The sequence below is a fragment of the Struthio camelus genome, chromosome Z (assembly GCF_040807025.1).
Source record: "Struthio camelus isolate bStrCam1 chromosome Z, bStrCam1.hap1, whole genome shotgun sequence".
In the NCBI taxonomy this organism is placed as follows: Eukaryota; Metazoa; Chordata; class Aves; order Struthioniformes; family Struthionidae; genus Struthio; species Struthio camelus.
This window is the reverse complement of record NC_090982.1, coordinates 44,556,659-44,562,725: the sequence shown is the minus strand read 5'-3', so window position 1 is coordinate 44,562,725 and position 6,067 is coordinate 44,556,659.

Genomic DNA, 6,067 nt, shown 5'->3' with positions numbered 1-6,067 from the left:
TTCAGTCATCCTTCGGGGTCGTTCTCAGCACCGTGTCTGTCCCGAGCTGGGGTTTTTTGGCAGGGCAGTTGTTAGCAGGGCACTCGGGAGCACTGGGGGCCTCCGCTCGGCCAGCAGGGCGAGGGGCTCGCGCCACGGCCTCCGGCCGCGACCCTCAGGTAGCCACCTCTAGCGCCCCAAAAAACTGTGTGTGGCGCTGCAGAGCAAGAGGGAAAAAGCCAGTATGTGCTATCACAAATTGCAGGTGCCAAGTGATGAGGAAAAGTCAAGAGACGGAAAGGCAGGAATTGACCTGAATTAGAAGAAAGGTTATGATAACCTGATTACGCTGTTACCCAAAAGGTGTGTGACCGCACTGAGGGCAGCAGTGGACATCTGTAACTGTACCCTAGAATTCATGGTATGCATACTGTTCTTGCCAACAAAATATAGTTTATGGGGTATGACTTAATCTTGGGAGCATCCTTGGCTGGGCTGACCCTTCCCAGTAACTCCTCTGCATCTGACTCAGCTTTATAGCTTGTAATGGAGACTCTATGTGCTTCCTTCGAATCTGTGTCACTCATAAGCATGCAGGAAAATCCTGATTTGTCCTCAAAAATTTTTTTTTCTTATCTTTACCTGAGAAAAAATTAAACCTAAGTGGCACATCATCCTTTCAACTTCTCATTGTCTTTGGAGTCTGCATTTTGCAAGGAACTGAAGACAAACTTGCCTAACTGTGGAAACCCCTTTTATTCTTTCAAGTAGCTCTATTACTAGAAGGCAGAGGTGAGGAGGAGAGAGGGAGGAATGCCTGCTCTCTAACCCCAGCTCAAAGGTTCGTCCCGTGATTTCAACTTTCTTGGGGTAAAAGTTTTCTTCTTACTTAATGGAGTCATAAAATACTTTAATTTGGGAGGGATCTATTTGGTCATGTAGTCCAATCTTCCGCTCAAAGCAGGGCTAACATCAAAGACCGGGGTGCTCAGGGCTTGGGCCAGTGGGGTGTGAAAATCTTCAGGGACGGAAAGTCTGCAGTCTCTCTGGGCTGCCTGTTCCTGTGCTTAACCACACTTGCAGAGGAGACTTCCTCAATGCTTGAAATTGAAATTACTCTTGGTGTCACTTGTGACTGTTTCCTCTTGTCCTTTGTCCTGGTCCTTGGTACTGCTGAGGACACTCTGCTTCTCTATAGCCTCCCTGTAGATAGCTGAAGATAGCAATTAGATACCTGTGCTTCGCCTTCTCTTCTGAGAACAAGCACAACAAACCCACGTCCCTGAGCCTCTCCTTGTATGTGTTCCAGACCCCCTAATTTCCTTCTCTTTGCGATATCCACCCGATGTTTCTTGGCTTTTATGGAGAATGTGGAGGACTGCTGGCAAATGCATTATATAGCCTGAAGGGGTGCTGCTGCAGTGAAATCTATGAAGATGAATATCTCAGATATCCGTAAGAAATGGTTATTAACAAGCTTTGTCAAGAGATTTCATTCTCAGCTCAGACAGAATAAAACTCTATACCTGAATTTAAAATAGGGTAATATTAGAAATGTTAGCAAGTTCCTTGAGATTCTCTTTTTTTGTCAAGTATAAAGATTCCCCAACTGTGTAAGAATACTTTGCTATTCTGATGTGCCTAAAGGCTTAAAAGTGGCGTAAGGTAAGCATCACTACATGATACAGAAAGCAGTCTTACTCTTATTTTGCTTATGGGTAAGTTGAGGTGTGGAAAAATCAATGGACTTGCTCAGTTCTAAATCAGCAATTCTCGAACCGAGGAAGGGTTTGCTGAGTCAGGTCCCATTCTGCAGGAGTGCAAGAAGCCTCAGGGAAACTTCCTTCAGTCTTTGTTTGTTAGAATCTCTCCCTCTTTTGCACTTTCTCTCGTCTGCCCTCTTTCTTTTCTCACGCTTTCTAGGCTCCTTTTAAAATGCTGTTCTGATTGTGTATGTAAAACTGAAGGACTGGAGAAGGGCAAATGAGACACGAGCCATTATAGAAAAGGGGGCCTAATACAAAAGATTGAGAAGACATTCTTTTAGATACAGAACTATTATCTCTTCCACTTGATGTGTGCTAAACAAGAGGCTCTTTTTTTGTGTATTGCAATGTGTTGAGAAAATTACTAACAGAAATGTGCAAAACTCCTGTGTTTGTGATGAATTATTTGCTATGGAGCAAGAGCAAAATGGGTTATTAAAAGAATCAAGTTGAAAAGGCAAACAGAAACAAAGGTAGGGTGCTGTACTAGAGAATACCAAAGCTCTTCCAGCACAATACGGAGAGCATATCGAGTAGTGCTCCTTCCTGTTCCCAGCAAAGCCTGATACTAAGATCAAAGGACACTGGAACCTGAAGGCTGCTAGCCTAAAGGGGAAACTTATAGGAGGGACTGAGTGAACTCCTTAGGCGATGAAGAGAAACAAAAAAAGGAACAGGACAATCTCTGGGAGAGCCAAGAGATGAGAACTTTCCCACCTTCTAAGTTTGGAAGGTAGCAGTGACCTAGATGTGTGCTCAGAATAAAAGCACATGCGACAGTAGCCAATTAGTCCAGGCTACTGCGCCTTTAGCAGTGGATTACCCTGAAATGCCAAACTCTAAAGTCTGAAGTCATGGGCTACTGCCAAACTCTGATGTCGGAAGTCACGAGTTACCAGAGACACCTGGCCTGGGAGAATTCCACCCTTAAACCACATGCTTAAGAGGCTGTCTTCTTTTTCCCCCTGAGGGTTGCTTTTTAAGAGGCAATGAAAGAAAATGGAACATAGCAGAGTTATTTCCTTTCTATGGTCCTCCTCCATTTTTCTGCTTCCCCTTTTTTACACCATTTCTTTTTCTGCTTATATTTTCTAATTAATACAAATTAATGTCTCTCCTCTGCTTCTCCACTTTGGTGGTTTGAGCTGTTTGGTCTGATTTTATGATCAGAAAGGCCTAGAGGTGAGATGTGCTCACCGACTTCTTAATCTGTTTTCCTGTTTATTGTCTTCACCCTGAGCTATGGTCCACTTCTGTCATCCATCCAGCAAGAATTAAAGGTTAGCCTCTGGCTTTAGCACAGGTGCATACTTCCTCCAGCAATCTGCTTAACTTGGAGTTTGAGTGGATGATCCTGCCCAAGGGATGTGTAAATTGTCATGTGGATCAGCCAGTTAAGCCTGTGAGCTCGGTGTTGCCTTAAGTAAATCACGTAGATATGCCCCATAAGCGTGCGCTGTGCTTTGCTTCATGCTTGTTCTGTATATATAACATTATACATGTTATTTTAATTAAATTAATGATTACACGCAAGGATTTAACCAGAAGATTATTTGAATAAAGTACTGTAATGTTAAGAAATGCCTAAATGCCTAAATTTTCTCTGAAGACTTAGGGCAGCTCTTTATATATCCAGTAACTATGTGATCACAGGCTTATTTTTTCCCACAGGTTTCTGGCCTCCTCTGCAGGGTTCAGGGAATCTCACCAGGATTTAGATACCATACTTTGTCCAAATACTCTACTGAATACATCTTATTAATTTTTATAATTTCTTGCATTTCACGCCATTGTGGCATTTGCTGTGATGCTTCTCTCTTAAAAAAAAAGTCAAACCCTGCCAGATTATTTTCAGATCTTTGTGGCAGTCTTCCTTAGAAACAGGGAACTGAGACATACATGGATTTGGACCTTAGATTTTCATTAACCTTGGGTAGGTGATTTGCCATACCTAAACCTCACTTCAAAATATTTAGCAATTTGTTTCTCAGCAGGGGTAGCGTAGTACTAATTGATTCCTTTTGTCCATCAGAGGTGCACGTCTGTGTGAGCCCTCCCGTTCCCATTGTGTGCCATGTAACACCCGCTAACGGAGCAGAGGAGGGGAGTAGTGTCACATTGTCACCGTTTAGCTTTTAAGCAAATTTGAGTCAGAGTATCAGTTTGGGCAACTGGGAGTGCTGAGCTCACAATTCCCTGATAACACTGGCCCTTTATGGATGCCCGCTCTCAATACTGAATGTGCCTATCTGGGCTTTTTAGTTTGGATACCATTTGGTTTACATCCGTTCCTCTAACAGAGGATGTTTGCATTGACTTGTTGCTTAGGAGTAAGTCAGTGCTTCTCAGCCTCCTTGCTACCTCCATTAACTATCCCTTACTGGAGATTTTGGTATAGAAACAGTTTATTGGAGCGTTGATTGGGAAAAATGGATTCTTCTGATAAGCTAGGCAAGCCTCAGACCAGGTCAGTTGGTTGCAGACTCTCCAGGCTCTACCAGAGTCTTTGTTCTAATTAACTTGAGCTGCAAATGCATATTGTTGAGATCTGGGTTTGGCTGGTTCTTAGCTTCTGAAAAAGTTTCCTCCTATTGAACACAATTCTACCCTCCACCTTGGCCAGCTTCTCCAAGCAAAGCTATCTCCACCCTCAACTGTGGCGTTTCCTGTGCAATCCTGTTCTGTGCTTCCCTTCGAACTGCACAAACTGCTTACCCTTTTTTATTTTCTGCTACCTTCTTTCCTTGTCCCGATGCAAACAGAAAAATACTCATTTCCAAATTTTTTATTGTAGCCTTGCTATGGAATCAGGACTGACTGATAAGCAAAGATTAAAAACTTGCTCGACTGTATGACTGGGTTATTCTGCAGGTTGCCTGGAGCTGTGAGGTGCTGTGGGTACTAGGAAAAATTTCCCAGCTCTATACCTGGGCATCCTAGTACCCGACTGCTCTTGCAGCTTGACAGCATAACACTGACAACAAGGTTATAAATGAGGAAAAAAAAAAACACCCAGTGATACGCAGTTCCAAATTCTACTTAACATATATTTTTTTCTTAGACTTCTGCTCTGACTAACCTTTTCAGACATGTCTCAAAACTGCAGCAAGCAGAAATGGACAAGTGCTTCCTCTTCCAGCTCCCCTGTCCTGGAGGCTTGGCAGCATTGTGTTTAAACTGTCATTATGTTCTTCAGTTAGCACAGTCCTCCTGAGTTAAGCATCCTACTATCCAACAATGTTTCATAACTTAATCTGCCATTTTTTTGCAGAAACCGTGAACAGGGTAATAGTAGCATAGATGACAGCTATGGCATCAAAGTGTGTTTTCTAAAATATTTTTTCTCCCTTTAACAGTTGTGGAGGGCTCCTGGTTTCACGTATGTGTTAAAAAATGAGGTACTAGAGCAGGGAGAAGCATTAGCAGGAGGAGCTAATTTTCCCTGATCCCTGCTTCAGATAGGTTCCGACTTGGAATTTAAAATTTTCCTTATGTCCTCCAGGATGTGGATGTTTATGGACCAGAGAGGCATCTTACTGCACCAGGGAAACTGCAGTTTGGAGTTTCAGCTTTCTTCACGTAAGCACTCGTCAGCACAACAATTTCTGTAGGAAAAACTTAAGACATATTTCATGTCTGTTAAAATTATTTACGTCCCCAGCAATGACAACTAATCGAGAAGTGGTAGATGGGCATACAAGAGAAGAAAAAAGATAGAGAAAAGGAAAGGAACCCCAGCAGAGTGATTCTTGCAGTCAGACATCAGGGCTCTGCTCTTTTGGCTTCTTGACATCATAGCCCTTCAGTTGGCTAGCAGCAGCAGGGTTCACTAGGCTGTTGTGGAAGCAGACCCTGAGAGTGCTCCTCAGGCTCTGCGCTGAGGAAAGGAGGGGGAGCGGGAACATCACCGGCACTGCAGACAGACACGGCTGTTTCGAGGGGAATGTTTAGAGATAGGAGTACCATAGCCACCAAGGGAGCAAGTCTGAGAAATAAGCTTTAAATATACACTTCTAATTAAAAAAACCAAAGGCAACAACAGCTATTGGCCTCCAGCTGCTGCAGCTGAAGTGGCTCCCTAAGGCAGGGCTGTATCCTCATTAACATTTCATGCAACTTCTGCGACAAGTGCGGCGGACACCCCCTGGTGGCTGTAATCGCAACAGAAGTTTTCCATGAACGTGAACTGGGAGACGTTTTTGTTTGGTACGTATTTCTTTTCTTCTAGCCTCGACTGAAGTTAAAAATACTTTCTGTGCTTATGGCTATTTACAGTGTAAGGTTTAAACATCTCCAAGCGTTAAACTTTATGACTGTAGCCG